Below are 22263 nucleotides of genomic sequence, written 5' to 3' on the forward strand. Positions count from 1 at the left end.
TCATCCTTTTCATGAAAAAATTCTTCCTAAACTCTGATCTAAACTTCCCTTTGTGCAACTTAAGCCTGCTTCATCATGTTCTATCACTTATTGCTTGAGAAAAAGAGTCCAACATACTCCTCACTACAACCGCCTTTCAGGTAGATGTAGAGAGGGGTGAGGTCTCCCCTCACTTTCCTAGGCCTTTCACCAGCTTTCTTTCTGTTCTCTGAACACAACTGAGCAACCAATTCAAATCAACATCCTTCTTGCAGTGAGTCCCAAAACTGAGCACAATATTTAAGATGTGGTCTCACCAATGCCACATACAAGGGGACAATCACTTCCCTAGTCCTTCTGGCCACATTATTTCTGATGTAGACCAGACACAAAAAAGGAAATTACCAGTAAGTAACAATGATTCAGAAGTAATTTTCCACTTTTTGGTATCCAAAAGCTATTAGCAAGCACCAGAATGCCAAGCAACCTAGGCTGCCAAGTCAGTCTGTATGAATGCGGCAGGAGGCAGTGAAATATCCTGAACTACAGTCCAAAGGAAACAAGTCTTGATGAATAATCATCTTATATTTCCTAATGAGGAACATATATTGTTTTTTCAATAGGCATAAAATAATTCCACCCCCTTCTGTTTTCAGCAAACTGTGCATAAATATCTTTCAGTAGAAAGTTTGTGTTTCCTTTTTTCACAAAACAAACAAGCAGACACTCAGTTAAAAGCTCTCAAGAATTTTCTTTTACATAGTCCTGGAGAACTGTCAGTAGGCAGGGCTATGATTCTAGTGCTGAGGATCCTGCATGAACCTATGCTACACATAGGTAAAATAAAAATTGCAAGCTGTAGTATATTATAAACATAAACTCAGTCGTTAGATTAGTGCTTGTGTAAGACAGTGCCCCAAATGCTGAGCAAACTAATATTCAACATGCCATAATCTTTTCATTCAATGTTTGCTTAACGTTGATTTTCCAACCCCATTTCTGAAATTATTATTTTCTGTGGGTGTGAATAAGACCTTTAAATATTATTTGAACTTAGATTTATGGGTGATTCATTTACCAGAAATTGTGTGAATTCGTCTTAGCTGCAAATCATCAGTATGGGATCTGCTGAATAAGTATGACTCCCTCTGCTCAAAAGCTGTGCACAAAATGCTTTCACTGTTATTTAAAGTTTCTTAAAACTGAGATTTTGACCATCGAAATGACGTTAGCACCACCTAGAGGCACATATAAAGACACTTATCCAGATCCATCATTTGAAAATGCATGGTTCATGCCTTTATTTTCAGAAGATTCCCTTTAGTCTATGTTTCTGAGGGTTATTTTGAATATAAAGTTATACTCCAATGCCTTTAACCAAGAGGAAACATGTATATATGTATATATATTTGAAAATAAAATATTCTTTTTGCTTATTTGTAGCCTCTAAATGGACAAAATCTACTCAACAATCAAAGAAAAGAAAAACTGCACCACTTAGTACTGTTTTACTATTTAAAACAAATGAACTCCTACTAAAACTGTAATCACTGTGTACCTGATTTTGAGCACGAATGATCAGATCTGTGAATTGAGCTCATTCTCATTCCCTAAGAATATTCCCACATGTAACCAGCACGAGGATCTCTTTGAAGCTTAGAAATATTTTGCCTCTGCCTTCTTGGCCTAAATCATGCCAATCATGACTCCCAGTCATACTGTATTTGTCAAAGTCTTCCATTTCCTACAGATGAGCTCTAATTATATAGAGAAGTTTTGCAGCTGATGCCCCAATGCATGACTTTGTGTTTCACATTATTATTTTCCTAATTTCTATCACTCCATTGCCAAGGCTATCTTATCTTTCTAGTACAGTTATTCAGTTCTTCATCCTCTTGAGAAAGTTTTGAAACTTATTTTGTCAGAAGTGTCATTCGCAGATGACTGAAAGGTTTTTGTTGTCACTCTGAAGTTTCCTACCTTTCTGAAAATGTACTCTTTTGAAGATAATGCCTTCAATGCTTGTTTATTTATTACATTTTATGTCAGCTAAAAAAAAGAATAAAATCATAGTTACCATATTCAGCTTTCCTGTAGTGTCCCAACTGCCTATTAAAAACTTTATAATAAAATACATGATTCTTCTTAGCTCAGAGACCCTTCCGTGAAGAACTCTGTTAGCTTTCATACTTCAGCTTTCACTAGGAACAACTGTGTCCCACTGATATCAATATAATTTGTTCTTCAACCCCGACTGTGAAATGAAATGCAGCCATCATGACTAACCACTTAACAAGATTTATTTTTAAAATAATGCTAGGTACTCAAGATATGCCTAACCAAACAAGACTTAAAGCACTCAGCAGATGCCTAACAGGACATGATAAGGCTTCTTTTAACTTTCTTTCTTCTGTCATTCTGTTTCAAGCCCAGGTCTGTATCTTACTGGAATTGTTTCTAGCCTTTTGCATTAGGATGAAGATACACCTCCTATTTGTTGTAATCTCATCCAACATTCTCAGTTGGAGCAGGTATAAGCTCTTTCTGTGCATGTATGAGTGCTAGCAGTGTGATTTTCTTTTTCCTTGCTCTTTCCAATAGATACTTACAAGCATGTAGCTTAAGTCTACCATCCCATTGACACTTAAATGCCTCACACATTGACGCGAGAATATATTCCTCAAGCAGTTTTGTTTCATCCTTTGTGCACTAGTGTCTTCCTGTACAGGTTGGGGCAGAAAAGCACATATAAGATAGCTAAATATTTATTGCAGGTTACAGAAAGTACACATTTATATTAAAGGTAAGGATGTGATATTTGGGTTCCTAATTCTGAGCACGTTAACTCACAGAGGCATAAAGGTTATCGAGGCACACCACCCTTGTTCTTCATCATCAACTCAGCTTGCCCTCCGGACTCTTCAACATTGTTTTGTAGCCCTCTTTTGGACATGCTCTGATAGTTTTATGCCCTTACATTGTGGCACCCAAACCTGCACCCAGTGCTGGAGGTGAGGCCACACAGCACAGATCAGAAGGCACAACCTCTCTCCTCACCTGGCAGCAGTGCTGGGCCTGGTGCACCCCTGAGTACAGCTAGCAGGGCACACTGCTGGCCCACCTTCAACTTGCTGTCAACTAGAACCCCCATATCCTCAGGGATAAAGCTTAAAGACTTTATGTCCTGTTTGCTACACTCAGGTGACTTGTTCTGCCATATGGAAATGTGTAAAATATGAAAACAGTGGCAGCACATACCATTCAGCATGTTCAGTTCTCTTGCTGGCTAGATTGGGTAGCCCTTTTCCTAACACAGAGGTTGTAACACCATCACTAACACGTTTAATTCTTAGCACATCCACAATATTAACTGCACATCCACTATTAACTTCATCACGCAGCTGCAGACAGAAAGGCGCGAGCCAGGCAGGCTGCACACAGGAACAGACAGAAAACAGCTTGGGGATAAACATACAGCAAGGCTGTGAGCTCCCAGGCACAGGAAGTAATGCAGGAAAAGCACAGTATCAATTAAAACGAATTGCCAGCAGGAGGAAAATATTAGAGGTTTCTTCAAAGAACTGCAATACTGAGGGCATTTGAGCAACGGCATACACCTGCCCGCCAGCAGTGAGGGAGCGATGCTCACACACTCTGCCAAGGGCAGCGTCCTTATACTATCTTGGTTTAAGGGCACGATTTCCCTTCGTCGGCACTTCCGCCACGGCTCAGTATGTCTGCTTTTCCGCCCCTCTCAGTGATGGGAATGGCGAGAGCTCCGCTGGGCGGCTCGTTTTGGTGTCAGTGCGGAGAGAGGCCGCTGCGGGGCGCTCTCCACCGGGCAGAGTAGGGTGAAGCGGGAGCCCAGCGGAGCCGGGGGCGGTGTCGGGCTGTGTTCGGGCATCGCTGGACGATCACCGGATCGAAACGTGGCCGCTGTGAGTGACTGGGGCAGACTGGGGAAAGGAGACGAAAGCATCTCGGGTGACATCTGCCGGAGGGCACTGGGGAAGAAGAGTCAGGGCTTCGCCTTTCTGCTCTGCTCCGAGTGCAGCCGCTATCTCTGTCTGCCGGGGGAACGAGCCGAGCTGCGCGGGTGGTCCTTGCCCTGTGAGGGGCTGAAGTGCGGTCACTTTGGGGTAGATGTAAGCGCTAGGGATGAAACGTGCCAACTGATAGAATATTTGCCTTTCTCATTCTGATTTCTTTTCTTCTTCTTGTTTTTCAGAACTTCCTTAAGGTCGGAGGTATTACGGCAGTTGCGGCTGATTTGTGCTGGCATTCGCAGATAACAGCTGATCACGGTAACGGCTGGTCCCGTGCCTTTGCGAAGTCTGCACAATGCGTGTATTCACTTCGATGTCCCCTGGAGAGGGATTGGGCTCTTCAAGTCAGGTGCAGCACAGCTTGACTGCACCCCAAGTGAGTAGGAGTTGAAGGGTAAATTAGTGGTTGGAGGAAGAGTAGGAATTCACAGAGAAGTTGCTTGTAGGAAGACATGTCAAGAACAGCGAGTTGTGGTTGATCTGTTAAATGTGTGGTTTGGGTCACTTGAGAGACAAAGATGCACTGTATGCTTGTGAGACACAGTTCTTGTAGCACATAGGACATGAGAACTGTGCTAAATGGGCAGCCTCTGCTGCGGGTCTGCTTGGCTTGAGACTTCAGACTTTTCTCTTTGTTAGGTTTTTAAATCTTGAATACTGAAAGGTGTTTTCTGGCTGTCACTGAAAGAAGAGAATCTTGGTTTATGTGGTCAGACTGTGTGGTTTTTGTTCGGTAACTTTCAGAACTGTCACTAAGTAAGGCAGGCTTGTTAACTGTTGCTGTTGTTCTTTATCATCACCCTTCTTTGTTGTTTGGGATCTATGTGTGTTGGGAGAAAAAAAAAAAAGTTACAAGTCCTCCCGTTCTTCCACCTCTCCTACTGATGGAGTCTTCTTTGGCCAAGAGGCAATGCAACGCTGCCTTTCAGTTGCTCTGATTCCAGATACCGCACCATGTGATGACAAAAATATAGTTCAGGCTTGAATAATACTTAGTGTTCAATTAAATCAACTGAAATTAGACATTTCAGTTCTAATAAGAGTTGTGAGAAAACAATTTGTCACTCATTTCTAAGATATTATGGTTCTGAAATTCTGTAAGTTGTTAAAAGATTCTAAGCTTTTACATGTTATTTTTGTGGATGATTCTGTAACTGAAATATATTAGGGTTCCTGAATGCATCTTTTAAATAAGACGTCTGTTATAAATTAGTGGTGCTTATATGTTCTTGTCTGATGTGTTGCTGTGGTAATTTCAATACAGAGTGTTGAAATATGGAATATGAATATGGAAATAATATGACAAGTATTGAGCGTTATAATCCATAACAGGTCCACAGGATAAATGTGAATTCCCCTTTAAAAGAGAGCGTGGAAAGTTGCCCAAATGCCTTTTTAGTATTGACATCTATCTGAATCTTTAATGCATCTGATTCTTTTGTCCATCACTCCTCTGTGTGCAGATTGTTAGTTTTGCCTTATTGGATTTTGTTGGTGTTTTTATTATTTTTTATTATTATTATTATTATTATTTTTCTGAAGAGCAATTCTCTTAAATGTCCTCAAGAGACTTCAGAGTATACCCCTAGTTTGAAATGATGGAAAATTTACACCAGATATAATCCTTTACAGTAAGGATGATGAAACACTGGAACAGGTTGCCCAGCGAGATGGTGGAAGCCCTGTCTTTGGAGACGTTCAAGGTCAGGCTGGACCAGGCTCTGAGCTATGGGTGTCCCAGTTCAGTGCAGGGGAGTTGAATTAGATGGCTGTTATGGGTCCATTCCAACTCAAACAATTCTATAATTCTGTATCTTCTTTCTAATTTATTAACGTGATATAGAACATTTTTGCATCTGAGAAGATCTGCTTAATCAATTATCAGAATTTCTTTTTGTTGTAATTGTGTTTTTGGCCTGGTGTTCCCCTCCTAAAGATTCTAAGTTTATTTCATGAGAACTCATCAGAGTTTCCTTTCTCTTTAGTTTTTCTAGAAAGCTTCTCTTTGCTCATTAGAATGTAATCTAAAAGCATCTCCATAAGTACATAAGCTGCTGCTCAAACCAGCAGGAACATTCTAATTAACTTATTTTCTGACAGATGCATTCAAAATGGTGCCATAGTGGCATTCTGTTTTCTTTTTTTTCCCACAGACTGTCTGAGTAATCAATCCAGCTTCTCCTAGTGGAAAAAAAAAATGTTCTCAATACTGTGGCAAGTTTCATATCAATAATATTTCTAATTATCTTAAGATAGCAAGACTCAGATTTTTGAGGGTTTTGGTTTTTTTTTTTTGCATTCAGCTGTTTCTGTCATTAATTTTTATATTCATCTTAACATAAGAAGTAACTTTTCCTGTTATGTTTTAAAAGTCATTGGCAGCCTTTAGAAATGATTATAAAAAGTCTAACTGCAAAAATATTTCTACTTTCGGAAAAAAAGAGAATATTGTGTAGGAGTGAGGAAAAAGAGTGTAGGCTTATGTTTATGCTGCCTAATATAAGCTTGTCTGATTATGGTAAAGTACAATTGTATTCCACTGTCCATTTCTGTAACATCTTCCTCCTATTAATTTATTTTACTACCAAAGCCTGCTGTCCTTCTAAGTTCCTCAGTTGTGGGTTTAGTTTTTCTTGACTAGAGGAAGAGAGTACAGGAGTTTTCAAGTGTTGGATTACTATGCTGGAGAACTTACATATTAGAGACTTTGTGTTTCTAGTAGTTTCTCAGTGGATATAAAGATGAGTAGTTCAGTTGACTTGCAGTTGATCTGGGCAGTAGTTACTTAGAGAAACTGAAAATAGAGCCTTAAGGTTTTGTTTTTGAGGTTGATGCTTTTGAAGGTGTGGTGAAGGCTTCTTGTTTGTTTGTTTAAATGACTTTAGAGTTTTGTCCAAACTTGAAAACTGCAATTATCATTTATACCTGTGTATTACCTTGGGCTATCAAATTTCAAAGCTGAATATATTGTTGTCCTTGCTAATTCAAGCCTTGACTCTTCTGTTTGTCCTCCTTATTTACGCAAAGAGATGCTACAATTCAACCTTTCTGTTTTCTTCTTTTTAGATTATTTTCATAATGTTTTGCAATATGAGGAGCTTAGCAAATCAAGAAGAAATATGGTTTTGACCACTCCTTTATGAAAGGAGAGTTGTTGTCAAAAAGGAAAGTAACTTAATCTTACATGTTCAGGTAATATCCTTGCTTTGTTCATTGTTTTTAAATATTATATTTCCATGTGGTCTTAGGAAAGTTTATGTGGGTGGATGTGTTCTAGTCTTGCTCTCTCACTGGTCACAGTCATCTCCTACAGTAAACCCTTACCAGGATTGCCATTTACTGCTATTACTGTTTGGTTATTCTGGTTTCTGTCAAGTTTGTCTATGGCTTCTCTATCCTGAAGCATTTGGAAGGCAGAACAGGAAAACTTTTCAAGATGAGCAACCTAATGTAATATCACTTTTAAAATGCCTAATGCTTTGTTGAAGAGCTGTGTCTTATGTGCAGCTGTGTTATGAGAATACATCTTCAGCAGAGGCTTATACCCTTTATTGTGAAATAAAGCTGGGAAATGTGAATTTGCCTAACTTGTTCTAGTGTGACTTGATGCTTTCCTCAGAAAAGTCTGGGCAATGAAAGCCAAGGAACCATTGAAAACTGGTATCTCACTGAGACCTTTTCAGGGCATATGAATACTTCCTTAAAGAGCCAACCACTAAAGCTAATTCAGAGTGCTGGGAAGGTGACCAGCTTGGAGTTTCTTTCTCCAAGTGAAGTACCACCTCTTTCCATCTATCCAGGTTGGGTTGCTACTTAGCTTATGCTGGCTCTTCTCTCTAAGAGAAACACAACTCCTGTAATAGAGAAACTTTCTAAAAAAATAAACACTGCTGTAAGAAAATTTTGTTTTCCCAGTTTCCTGGGAAATTCTTCCTGGTTCTGCTGCCTTCTTCCTAAGCATTGTGTTTCGGGCTTAAACAGGTAGGATACCATTCCCTCAATCAAAGTAGTTCCCTGAGTGTGCTGTCGTGTCACCTTGTATCTGAGAGCTTTCTACTTGTTGGCCATAGTTTGTGGGGTTCTTTTTCCTTGTTTGGTTTGGGGTTTTTGTTTGTTTGTTGGTTTGTCTGCTAATGACATTTCAATGAAAGGCTGCAACAGTTTTTGAGAGATGATGTGTTGTATTCAAGAGTGGTCACTTTACATGACTCATACTAAACCAGTATCCTGATCTTCGCTATCATCTCTTCCCAGACACTGCACTTGGTATAATAATATATATTGGACAAAGCTTGTGAAGGGAGGTAATCATCTTTTATTAGGCTGGCTTATAATGGGACAGGGTGCCAGGCAAGCTTTAGGTCACACAGTGACCTCGAGGGTTTATGTGCCTAAACATGCATCAGATCTTTTTTCTAGCTACATTAGTCTAATAAAAGGTATTACATCTCCATGGAAACACTGCCTGACTTGCAGTCTTGGTAATAGAAGGCTTCAGCAATGTGGCAACCATCATCAAATCTGACCAACATGCTATATACTGTGCACACTTTCCAGTCCATGCTGTGCTTTGTGCACTTATTTCAGCTGTGGGGTTCTTATACTCAAGATGTGATTGATTCTGCTTTGATCAACAGTCTTTCTGTTAAGTAAATTTTGGATCCAAACTTAGTTTGTCTGGCTTGAAATAAAAACTTTCATTTTGGACTGCCTTTGCTATCTTTCAACATTGCTTTAGTATATGTTTTAATAAATGAGATCCAGTTTAATAACTGTGGGAGCCTTAAAGGTCATTCATGCTTTGTATAATTTATCAGATTATTTGTCACATTTTGTTTTGTTTTAACTTATTTGTCTGTTTGTGAAAACAGTTACTTCATGGGTTAACCTTTATTGCTTTGTTTACCAAGTGAAGGGTACTACAAACTTGATGATGCCTATTTTATGTAGGATGTATCTCCTACTTGAGATAAGTAACTAAATTGAAAAGCAATTGAACTGGTGAGTTAGGTTGTATCAGTAATGATCTCTTAGCTTCCTATATTTTATCTCCTTACATCTTCACTGTTTTCATGAAAATACGCTGCTACTTCATGATAAAGGAAGATTCAAATAATCAGTTTGAAGAGTTTAGTGTTAATTACAGAACTTTTTTTTTTGTTTGTTTCTACCAATGTTGAGCAGTGCTGAGAGTTACTGGAATGTTTCCTTTCAGCTTTCAGTGGAAAAAGATCCTTCGCAGGGAAGCTCCTGATACTAACATAAGCAAGTGAGGCACGAACAAATCTGAGTCAGTGATTAACCATAGCTACTGAGTGATGCCAATACAAAATTTTAGATAGCTTAAAGTCATGTGATTATGTCTACTTCTCAGTGACAGATACAGGATTATACTGGTGTCATCTTGCAGATGTGAACTGTAGGGACTTCTAAGCAATATTATGGTTTAAGTGAATAAGAACATCAGTCACTGTGTGGAATTCTTTGCTTATATCCTTAAGCAGCTATTCTATAATTCTAGGAAAAGACTTAGTTTGGAAGGGACCTTAAAGATCGTCTGGTTCCAGCCTCCCCACCCACCAAATCAAGCTGTCCAAGACCCTATCTATCCTGGCCTTGAACACCTCCAGGGATGGGGCATCCACAGTTTCTCAGGGCAGTAGGTAATTTTTGCTAGATATAATCCAGACCTACCCCTTTTTAATTTAAAACCATTACTTCTTGTCCTGCCATGACACCCTCTAGTAAAGAGTTCTTCCCCATCTTTTCCAGAAGTCCCTTTTAGATACTGGAAGGCCTCGAAGGAGGTTTCCCTGGAGCGTCCTCTTCTCCAGGCTGAAGAAGCCCAGCTCCTTTAATGTTTCTTTGTAGGAGAGGTGCTCCAGCCCTGTCATCATCTTTGTGGACTCCTCTGGACTTGCTCCAACAGCTTTCTTCCTGTGCTGGGGGACCCAGAGCTGAACACAGTAGTCCAGATGAGGTCCCAAAAAAGTGTAATGGAAAGGGAGAGTTGTTTCCCTCGCTGCTGGCCACACATTGTGGGGTTGCTGTTTTTTTTTTTTTTTAGTTTAGGGTAGCAAAAGGTACAATTGGCTTTCTGAGCTACAACCACTCATTTTTAGCTGGCTCATGTCCAGTACGCCTAGTATCATTGCTGATTGTTAACTACTGAATGGTTAAAAACCCATGAATAGATCTCTGGTTATATTTTTCCAGATTGTTAGTTTACAGTCCTGTAGCCAAACTCTGGGCCTACAAAAGTTTGTTTGTTTGTTTTTGTTTTTCGTTTTTTTCTTTTTTTTTTTTAAAAAAAAGCTGCAACCAACAGTCTGTTCAAGAACAGAGTACAGAGAACCTCTTAAACTATTATTAATAGCTCTTCCCTAGAGTAACTGGTGTTGTAGAGCATACACTTGCTCAGTCTTGGCTGGAGCTACAGCCAGTCTATGCTTGAGTTCATAGTTTATATATAGATGTTAGATGGTATATTAATGAGCACAGTAGTTAGTCACTACTACTCAGCACATCCCAAGGAAGTTTGTTCTCTATATACTTAAAGATTTTTCATTTTCCCTTGAGCTTTGTCTCATTAATTGTTTACCTTAGTAATCACCACCACATTTCATAGTCTAAAAATAACACTGATAGAGATAATGAAACTCTTATAGTGCTTTTTCTTATTACCAGTGTAAGATTTAAGTAATCTTAGACACAAACAGTAAGAAATGTATGCAGCTGACAAGTCAGTAGCTTTTGATATCTTGCTTTATGAGATCTGTATTAATGCAGTTTTGGGGTAGTCAGCATTTAAAAATAAAAAGTAAAAAAAAAAAAAAAAAAAAAAAAGCTTAATTAAATCATGTCTGTTATGTTCTGTTGTATTTTTGAGATCAAACCAATTGAAAAAAGATAGTTTTATCATAACATCCTCAAATTGTCCTGTTTGACAATAATTGTTAACATCTACATATGGTGACTTTAAATTAATGTTCATATGAAATCTGTTTATTTCTAAGCATTCAAAATAATATCATAAGAATAATTTTACATTTACTGTATGTTGTGGTTAAACTTGACAGGCAGCTTGGCACCATACAGCTGTTTGCTCCTAGTAGGACAGGGGAGAGAATCAAAGATGGGGCAGGAAACTGAAGTAGATCTCATGAGTTGAAGTGAAAAGTACTTACTAAGACAGAAAAGGAAGAGAAAAATAAGTCATGATAAGTGACTATGATAAATATCCTTACTATTGTATATCCCATTAATTTATGTATACTTAGAAAACAAATTATGCACAGTGCAATTGCTCACCACCTGCTGACTGATGCTCAGCCTGTCCCTTAGCAGCAGCTGCTTCTCCCAGCCATCTCCCTCATTTCTTTAGTTCTACATGATGTCATATGGTATGGAATGTCCTCTTATCCAGTCTGAGTCAGCTGTCTTGGCTTCATAGTTCTTTGTACCCCCAGATCCCCTTACTGGCTGGACAGTGGGAGAAGCTGAAACATCTTTGGATCTGTACAGCACTGCTCAGCGACAACTAAAACACCAGTGTTTTATCAGCATTGTTTTCTCCTGAAGCCAAAACATAGCATCATACCAGACACTATGAAAACCAACTCTATCACAGCTGAAACCAGGATGATAAAAAAAATTCTGTCAGTGGGTTGACATCCGCCTGGAGGGTTTTGAGGACATGACTGGGTAGAGTGGTGAATGATACCATCTTGACTCCTGTTTCCTATTAAAAATTGGACTAGATGATCATTCAAAATCTCTTCTAGCCTGGGCTGTTCTAGGATGCTGTAGTTGTGCAGAGCTGAAATGGCATTTCTTGAAACCAGGAACCTTTAAGCACTGGAAAATATTTTAGTAGTCACACTATATCGTTATCACAATAATGTCAATGTATGGGAATTGTAGCCTTTTTATTACTTAGGAAAATATTAATTTCTTGAACTTGAATACTTGTATTTAGTGCTGCTCTTTAATGCTTTACCTGAAATACTGAGGAAGAATTCTGCATTTAATCTTTTACTTTAGTGTTATATGGGGTTGTAAGCAAGGATAGAACGTACTTAAAGAAAACTTCATTTTGAAAATCTTGGGATTGTTACCTGGGATTATTTAGTTGTATACTGAATTGTAAAATATCAGATCTGTTTTCTGGATTAGTTTGAAAAGTTTTATTCAATGAGAATTTATTGCTCAACTAAGTAGTATTGATTGAAACGAAGTTTGGAGCCTTTGAGGATGAAATGAGTTTTTTGAAAGACTGCAGAAAAAGTGTACCTTGGTGAAAATGTAGTAGGAAAAATAATGTGGTGGCTTTGTACCTCTGTTTGTCAGAGGATTACACTCATGTCAGTGATGGATATTAAACTATCGTTTTCTTCTCAAGCTGTTTGAGTAAGAAGGTTGACTATTTGCTCACCAAGGTTCCTTAACAATTGCTAACATTAACAGTTTAGTAACAGTCTAACAGTTGAACAGTTAAATAACAAAAAATGGGTCCATTGCAGTGGTTATGATCAAAATGCCACAAATCCTTTTCTTTTGAGTAGGAATTTTCAGAAATCCACTGTATCAAATTTCTGAATCCGTAAATGATGTATTAGGAGACCTATTCTTAGTCCTTATTGATGCTGATCTTTTAATATAGACCACCAATTTCTTACCAGTGACTGAAGTACAAAGCCCTCATAGGTTGCAATATCCACACTGAGATAAGGCAAACTACAGGAGATCTATCCATTCTGTTGTCCCTTTAGCAACGCTGAAGCAAGGGCATCTTAGCGCTTTGTGTTGCTGTTAAGTATCCTCTTTTCCCTGTTTGTGCCTATAGCAGTAGTCTCTTCACATTATTTGAACAACCTAAACTTCACTTGAATAATTTTTTGTGTGATAAACTAAATAGTATCGAATAAATCACTGAGTTGCTGTTGTTTCATTTTGTTCTCCAGACTCTGGATAATCACTGAACGCCAACAAAACTTATCATCTGGAATGAAGACAAATGAGGAGTTTTTCTGCTTTGAATCAGCTGTTCTTCTAAATAGTTCAGTATACTTAAGACCCTTCAGGTAAAATCTACAAAACCTAAACCATAGGTCTTTTATTTAAAATCTACCTTTCCTCAATACATGTCATTGATGAAAACATTCTTAAGTGTGTTTTTGCTGATGTTAGGTCACTTTGCCTGCTAAACTGCAGAATGATGATTTACTGAGGCTTTTTAATGTGGAATGTAAATCTATTGCATTTCCTCCCTTCCAGTTTTCTGGTGGGCTGCAGTTAGAACTGTTGAGCAAAGATGTCCTGTTTTGATTCTATGCCTCAATGACTTTGTTACAAAGGAGACAACTGAAGTTTATTGGCAGGCCTCTGTTTTGTCACCACGAGAAAAGAAAGAAAACTATAGAAAATGTGATTGCCTTCATGTGCATCTACTTGGAGTTGGTTACTGTAATAATGAAAGAACACTTCAGCAAGGCTGAGATTGAGAGCTTTTGCTCTCAGTCCTGAAGCTACCATTATTTTATAAAGTGGAAGAACAAATTAAGATATGCCCAGGGATGTGGTGGCACTAAATTAAAAGTCCTTCACCCAGTCCCACCCGTGCTGCTGTCAGTAGATCCTGTCTGTTGTGTGGCAAATTGAAGCATTTCTATTGCTTAAGAGATTTGCTCCTAAGTCACTTTAGCCCTCTCCCTGACCAGCAGATCATTAACTGACACATTCTAAAAAAATATCCATTTCTGATCGCTGTCCTCAGTTTGAATGCATGGGGGAGGGGGGGGAATGTGAGTGCTCACTATGTACATGCATACAAGCTATGTTCTTAGACCTATGTTGCCTGTGGTTTCCAGACTATTGAAGTTACTTGAGAACTACCGGAGGTAAAATTACTTTGCTTTGTGATAACAAAGAATCTTACAAGCAATTACTTTAGAGAAGAGTTTCCCTTGTTTTTGTTTTTGCTTTAAATACTGCTTCTGTTGTACAGCTTGAGATGGAATGTGTGTGTACATTGTAGTGTTAATGAAGACTTTAAAACAGAACTTTCAGCACAGGCTGATACTGCAGCTGCAGTGCAAGGCCATTAATTTAAGTTATGGTCCGTGTACAAACTGAAATTTGTTTTGCCAGATGTATTTCAGTTTTTCTGACACATCTAATAAGTTCATTCACAAGGATAACTCTTTAATTAGGCATATTATCCTAAAGTTTATGTAAAATGAAAGAAACTGAATTGTTAAATATAAACAAATGAGTTTTTACAGCAAATCACATGACTGGCAGAGGTAGCTGGCAAGTCAATGGTTTTTTCTAGGTATGAACTTTTACCATCACTAATGTTATTAGAACATATCTAAATAATGTTACTCGCTGTTGCAGCATATGGTGTATCAATGCTTTCTTTTTATTTTTAGTATGCCAGAACCATGTGTTCCTCCCTACAGCATGAGCTGGCTTTCCTTGTTCACATTCCTTGCAGTCCATCTGTCTATAAATGTTTTTAAGAACACACAGAATGATGATGCAAAGATACTTATGCGTTAAGTCATTAACAATAAAAAATCAGACCTGGAAAATTTGCTGTGCATTTGGCCCAAACGCTCCAACACTATGTCCAAAATCAAGTAACTTCCAGTTTTTAACTAAAACTTTTAATAGAAGCTTTTCATCTAAAATAAGTATTTGTCATATGCTGAAAGCATTTTTAGGAGCAAATTTGATTTTATTATTTTTATTTTATTTTTTTTTCCTGTAGAATGCCTAGTATTCTGGGTAGAATATTGGTGGAAGGGAGACTAAAAGATTGACGCTGTGTAAAACTGAGGGAAGACAGTGTAAAATCAGTCCTGTGTGACTTAAGAAGGATCTGAGTGTCTTGCTTTATTCTGTTTTTGCAAGTCATGGTGAAATGAAAGAGGCTAGAAGCAGATGCATGCCTGTTAGATATAATTGAGCTAGTAATTTATATATTCCGACAGGTGGTTGGTTTTCACTGGATAATCCTAGTTCAAAATGAAACGTTATTTTTGGTCTTGGTAGAATAAGCCTGTAGTTGAGAAATAGCACTGGTTGCCACCTTTTCCTGCATTATCTCAGCAGTTACTGATCTGACAGTATTAACAAGCTCAGAGGTGCCTGTAGCTCTGTCTCTATGGTTAGCATTGGTGAGGCCACACCTGGAGCATGTGTCCAGTTCTGGGCCCTTATTCAAGGGAGACATGGACATACTGGTAGGAGCTCACTGTAGCGCCACAAAGATGATGAGGGAACTGGAGTGTTTCTTTTATGAGAAGTGGCTGTTCAGCTTGGGTGTCATCCCAAAATGGGAATCAAACGTTCTAATCCCAGTGTGGCATTAGATTGCGGCATTCCTGTATTCCTCATGATATTTACTGGGTGACTAGAAAAATCAGTAGTCAGGTTTTACACTGAATAGTTAACATACACATGCAATACATTTACAAACATATTCAGTCTTGACGTTACTGCCAATTAACTTGACTTATCCTGGGACCTTGACTGTCTGGGAGAGAGAGACATAAACATGGATGCCATGATGTCTTCTCTCATTTTATTTCTGCGTCACACTCCTTATATACCATCCTAAATCCCGCACAGACACGTACACCCGCTAGGCAAAACCCGATGCACGCGAGAGAACCTGTACACACACCTACCTAAACCCCCTGCCCACTAACTCTTAACCTACAGGCCTAACACAGCTATTCTAGAACACTCCATCCACTCAGAACTACCGTATTCACTCGCAAATCCTTACAAAGACAACTTAGTACCCCAACAATTCTTTTCCAAGAACTTTATTAATATATGCTAGTGTCCTTCTGGGCATGCATGGTAGGGGCTTTCAGTGGTCCTAAACCACCACTTCCTCTTCCAGCTTCATCATGGTGACTCTTGACGGACCTTTAACCGTTTTTCCCCAATTTGGCACATTTCCATTGCTTGTTAGGCCATAATGAAGAACTTTCTGTCTTGGTGCACTATAACCAAAAGCAGTACATGTGAAATTCAAGAAAAAAGTCCTTACATCCTTGTGGATGCAAAGATAAAAGTAGTCTATAATGACTTTGGTGCTTCTGTGAAGCCAGATAGTTGAGAGAAACAAGGCTGCTCATACATCAACCAAAGCTAAGCTGGAAGTGTATTGCTACACTAAAATATTCGTCCTTAAACTAAACATACTGATCCCTATTGATAAACCAGGCTCTATGGTGGGGAAGAAGAGACTTGGGGAGAATCTCATCAGTGCCTGTGGATACCTGAAAGAAGGGTAGAGAGAAGACAGAGATAGGCTCTTTTCAGTGGTGCCCAGTGCCAGAACACAAGAGGTTCTCCCTGACCATCAAGTAGCAATTCCATACTGCACAGGTGAACAAGCCACTGGCACAGGTTGCCCAGGGAGGCTATAGAGTCTTCTTCCTGGGACATCTTGAAAATCCATCTAGATGATGTCCTGGGTACCCTATTGTAGGGGGCCCTCCTTCAGTGGAGTTGGAGTAACCAGATGACATCCAGAGGTCCCTTCCAACCTCAGCTATTCCGTGACTCACAAGTTGTGTTTTTAGCGGTGGACTACTTGGGTTTATTGAGCATACTTCAGAGTAATGGTTGCTCTGGGAGAGCCTTGCACTTAACCTGCAGTTAAGCAAGAATCTAAGATCTTGTGATCTGGCAGTGGGGAAAACTGGTGACAGAGCTAGATGTAGTGATTTATTTATTTATTTATTTTCCATTTATTTCTGTGCCAATGATCTGATAAATTGCCCTAGCAAGCTTTCTTTTAAGAGATGAGATAGGAAGTAGAACTGACCTGGCATTCAATGTCTTGTCAGCTCATGATGGCTCTTGTTGTTTGCAGTGTAAATCCTTTCGCCTAATTGCTGAGCCTGCATTTCATACATGCAGCTACAATTTCTTAATTTTGTATTTATTTTCTGTTGTCAGTATATGATATGCTTCATTTGATAAATCTTGTGTAAACAACTGTTCACAGCTATATCTCTGTAGTCTTTGCCAGTTCCAGATCAGTATCTGAATAGTAGATCAGCATCCACCCACAATCTTGAATATAGTAATAATTCTGTAACCTGTGTTTTCTAACACTGTGTGATTTTATTTTTCTTCCCCGCAGGGTAGAAGAGGTTTTGAAGTGAGACTTCTGTGCTGTTTGTCAGCTTTAAACAGCTTTAAACTTGTAAATGGGCATATTGTTCTCATCAACAGCTGGTCAGGGGTGAGCAGAAACTACCATATAACTGTCACAGATCTAGATTCCATCAAGAAAGAAGTAGGTGGAAGCAACGAAACTGGGTGAAGGTAGACAATAAGTCAGAACCCTTCAGCACTAAAATGAGCGCTGTATCCAGGCTTGGATCTTCTTTGGCAGATTGCTCAGGACAGTAAGTCTTATGTGTAATGTGTCATTCTGGCATATCTGTATCTAATTGTGGTTAACTCACCATTTTTTTTCCCCCAAAGTATGTCTGTCTTACCTATTTCTGCACACCCTTCCTCTGTGATGCACCTTTTTCTTCAAATTCTCGTGCTAGACCAGAAATATAACGTTGTCCAATTCGCAGGAGTTATCACAAATGGGCAGTCAAAGGATTAGGCTCAGATTAAAATCCTACTGATTATATGCTTCAAGTAGACTCAGAATGGTTTTTGTCAGATGTTTTTAACCTCTCCAGCTGTCCTGTTAGTGAACATGAGTCAGAAGCTGGAGTTCTATCCAGCTGAACTTGGAAGTATTAACTGTTAAACTGTTAGGATAATTTGTTTGGCAGTTTAGGGTGCATTACTGCGGTGACAGCAGCCTTTTTGGAATGCTGCCCCATTTTATTTATTTATTTCAATAAGAGAGAGTCTCTCAGGCCTTTGTTTTCTTCTGCACACTGAAAATGATATTTTCTGGAAGAACTGAGCTTACTGTGGGCTGATAATGTTGGTTTAGTTTGTTTGTTTGTTTTGAAGTGTTGATGGAAATTTCTCAGACTGGTTGTGTGAGAGCGTTTTGTACACTGCCTATGAAGAAACAAGAAATCGACACCTTGCACCAAGCACCACAACTTACAGCACCTGGTACAGGGGGTATCTCTCTTGTTCAGGGCTATGCTGTAATGTTTCATTTTGGAGAAATGAGCATTGTTATAAATATAACAGAATATGTAAATACCTGGGACCTTCTGACCAGTTGATACTTGGATTTGTGTATTTATTTTTTTTACTTTTGAACTTGTCATGGTTTTGTGCTGTTGCTGTCAATATTCTACATCATGACATCATGTGCAGTATGAACCAGCTTCTGGTTCTATCACTTGCAGACCTTTCTGTTGGGTGCCAGGTGGCACTTGGATGTTGTTCTGTAAGAGATTTCTTGATTCCTGCTGGAACTGATGTAGATACATCCAGGTATTACTTGCTGTGAAACAGGTCTTTCCCTGAAGATAAAAAGAGGTTATCCTTTGATTTAAAGAAATGTCCTTGTCATCTTCAAGGTTTAGGGTGAAGCACAGCTCAGTCTATAGGCAATCAAAATCTGTCTCAGATGTGAAGGATGAGGGGGATCTCCTGGGTCATGTTTTGGTCCACTCCATTAAGAGCTAGGGATCCTTATAATTAGCAGAGATGTATACAGCATATATCCAGACTGTGCTCCTATGTTCTCTCCTGATGTTCTTACAACAGAAGCTGATTTTGGTACAGCTGTCCTGCAGATAAGTACAACACCTCTTGTCACAGTGAGGTTAAAAGAGTGGTACAGAAATAGTCACCCTGTACAAAATGTAGTTACAGCCTGTATGTCTAATCTTTGCGGCCTTCCCTGCCATTGAATGTTTGAAAGAAGAGCTCTGCACTTAGTGGTCACCTAGCAACCGAGTATACAATACAAGAGTGTTACAACATCTTGGTTTAGCCATAGTTATGAGCTGCTATTGAGTGTCAGGTAATAGATGAAGTTTTTCCTTTTTCCAGTGCAAATCCACAGACATAATGGCAAGCTTTTGTACATTTAAAACAAAATATCAATAGATTTGACCCCTTATAATGTTATGTCGATAGGTACAGAAAAGCAGTGTTCTGTATTTGATTGCTCGTTACCCTGGCTGCATTTGAATACGTCTGTTTTGTTATGGTTTTAACCACTGCATAACATTACAACTACTACACAGTGATTTCATTTACTTACACGCTAACTCCTACAGCCTTCAATAGAAATGCACACAAGAAGCAGGATTTGGTGCTAGTTTTACAACATATTTAATTGTCCTCTTTAAACATAGAACTTTTACTATAGTAATCAGAAAATTTTCAACTGTTTTTGAAGAATTCTGAAGCCAGCAGGATTCTGAAGCTAGTGGTGAGGAATAGTTATGGAAAAAAAAATGGCCTGTGTAATTAAGATAATTAAGCCTATATGTCTCCCACAACTTCAGGTGTTTTCTGATACTAGCGTGGCAGGGTTAGTGTGTTAGGATTGAATTATGATGCAATGCTTGGTTTTAGTGTTGGAAAAAAATCTGAATTGGTCTAGAAGTATGGCTTTCATGACTGAAACTATGCATTCTTTTATCACACAACTAACCTCTGTGTTTATATTTTCTTTCTGGAATGTGCCCATTCAATGAAGATTGAGTATTCAGACAACATACTAAAAGATGTGAAAATGAATAACATCTATTAGGAAGCTGAACTGTGTTCTTCTGCATTCTATTTATTTACATTAAATGATTTCTTATAACCCAAGGCTGTGTTTTCTAATATATTATACTTGTCTGTTGATTAGCAAAATACCTGGAAAAGGGCTTAGCCTAGTTTTCATTCGACAGTTTCAATCAGGTGGGAAGCAAGAATCATCATGCTTTTCTTGCTTTCTGCCTTTCCTCATGAATCCATTGCTGGGAGGAGATAAACCTGAAGGTATTTGATCTAACTCATGCTTCCTTAGCTGCTCACTTTCACTCCTAGACCTTTCTCACCATTGAAATGGTGCAACTGCTTTTGCATGAGAATTATTTGAACTGGATTGCAATGTGTGTGTGTGTGTGTGTGTGTGTGTGTGTGTGTGTGTGTGTACATGCGTGTGTGTGTACATGCGTGTGTGTGTGCATGCGTGTGTGTGTTACCAACTTAAGGAAAAACAAACCAAAGAAACCCTTAAGATATATCTAGCTACATCCTGAGATTTGTTCCTCAGTGCTGAATGGAGAACCTTAATCATCAGTGGGAAAATGAAAGTAATCTTAATCTGTTATTTGTAATGTCCCCGAAGAAGAAAGTCAGTGGGATCTGATTGCAGCTCTTTTTATACTTTACCTCTCCCTAGCCTCTAGGCAAACTTCCAGTTGCTGGCTTTGTCTTGTTTTTTTAACACATATTCTCAATGTAATAGCCAGTTTTTGTGGGGAAGAACGTGTAGCCTAGCAAGGAACAGCACTGATAGCAATTTCAAAAGCAGCTTGATTACATTTGGCGAACTAAACAAAGATGATGACAGTTGCAATTGCAGTTGAAGCACAGATAGTACTTCAGTTTCATTTCAACAGCAGTGTGTGGTTGCTACAATGGTAATTTTAACCAAACTGGAAAGGGAAAAAAAGAATCCTACAAAAACCGCAGTGAGTCACTACTTTCTTCAGCATCTCACAATACAGAAAAACTAGCCTTTTCAGTTACATTTCTGGATATTGATTAGCTTTTCTTTTGCCTTTAACTTACAGGAAATTGAAAAAGCAACAAACAGGAGTGGATTAGACACAGATAAAGAAAAAAAAAGTTCTGCTTGTTCAATTTCAGGTAAATCATACTGAGATTAACCACTTTCGTTTGTTTTATTTTCGGTCTTGAATCTTTCTTAGTCTGAACTGGCTGAAGAGTGTTCTTAAATAGCCATTAGTGGGGTGGGAATGGCACACAACAGCCCATAGCCACAGAGCAGGTGGGTGTCTTCTGTTCAAATAGTCTCTCTAGCCTTCAAGAGGCAGACTAATTTAATACAATTTATTACTTATTATTTAATTGTAAAACTGTCAGTCTTTATTTCAACATAGTCCATTAGATATCTTGTGTGCTGAGTCTGCCATCTGCTTTTCCTGCAGGGTATGTGTAGAAGGAAAACCAATCAACAGATCACGCGGCCGTCCAAATAAAATGAACAGTACCTGAATCAGCTGCATGAGGACAGCACAAAACCAAGATGATACTCACTTTGGAAGAGCAACCTCTCAAAAGCTCTCTGAAATTTTGTGACTGCTTTGTCTTTTGCCTTCACTGTGATCAGTGTAGGCAAATAATTACAACAACTGAATTTGAAACATCATACAGTGCCTGAGAGTTAAGGTAGCCAAGAAAGATGTGGTTTTTATCATGGCAACAATACAACAGCCTTTGAATGTCACCTACTGCAGCCACAAAGAGCATTGCCTTGAAACCCGACCCTTTACCTTTGCCCTCATGTCATTTTCACTTGTTTGTTTTGTATTGTGCTACTTGCCTGTAGGCTACCGTGTGGAAGGTTGACTTAGACTTTACTCAGGGTCTGATGTCAGAGGAGTTTATACAGGCTGCTGCTATAGCCCTGTTCAACTATCCTGTGGGTACCACTGCAGTGCAAAAACTTGGTACTGAGAGAAGGCAGATGACATTTGTAATTGTAAAGCATTGCTGTATGGGGGTTATTCTTTGTGACATCTGTATATATGAACAAGTATATATGAAACTATATATGTATATATATATGTATATAAAGTATATATGAAACTGCTATGGAGCAAGATTCCATCTCAAGGCTGAGATATCTGCTGCCAAAATTCACTTCAGAGAGGGGCAGGGCAGCTGTGGGGCTTGCCCGTTTCTCTACCGTGAGAGGAAGAAACTGACTGCTGCTGAGATTTTAAGTACACATGATGTCACAATAAATAGCAAGCTATATGAGTAGCTGCCCAGCTTTATTCCGCTGGCTTCCAGCCCACTTAGGACGCAAGGTCTGACTACAGCGCGCCTTCCCCTTGCCGCTCCCCTTCTCCCTCTAGCCCCGCCCCTGCGTCTCCCCTAGCCCCGCCCCGGAACAGCAGGCGAGAAAGCCCATTGGCCCCCGCCCTCCTCTTATTTGCATAGGGGGGCCGTGTCCGCCCCAGGCCCCGCCCCTCACGGGTGTGCGGCCGTGCGCGCGCTGTTGTGGCACGTGAGGGCGGCGCAC

At 39.2% G+C, this 22263-nt stretch overlaps 1 long non-coding RNA gene across 2 annotated transcripts; it reads left to right on the forward strand.

The window, feature by feature from the left end:
• The first annotated feature begins 3816 nt into the window (after window positions 1-3816).
• Window positions 3817-21828, forward strand: LOC140250347 (uncharacterized). 2 transcript variants are annotated; one of them, XR_011903145.1, is made up of 7 exons: window positions 3817-3917; window positions 4208-4401; window positions 7092-7217; window positions 12989-13108; window positions 17197-17464; window positions 20786-20861; window positions 21164-21828. It is a non-coding gene; the product is annotated as an uncharacterized lncRNA (long non-coding RNA). The 2 variants fall into 2 exon arrangements; XR_011903146.1 differs by lacking the exon at window positions 7092-7217.
• The last annotated feature ends 435 nt before the right edge of the window (window positions 21829-22263 follow it).

This window comes from Excalfactoria chinensis, chromosome 3, assembly GCF_039878825.1.
Source record: "Excalfactoria chinensis isolate bCotChi1 chromosome 3, bCotChi1.hap2, whole genome shotgun sequence".
In the NCBI taxonomy this organism is placed as follows: domain Eukaryota; kingdom Metazoa; phylum Chordata; class Aves; order Galliformes; family Phasianidae; genus Excalfactoria; species Excalfactoria chinensis.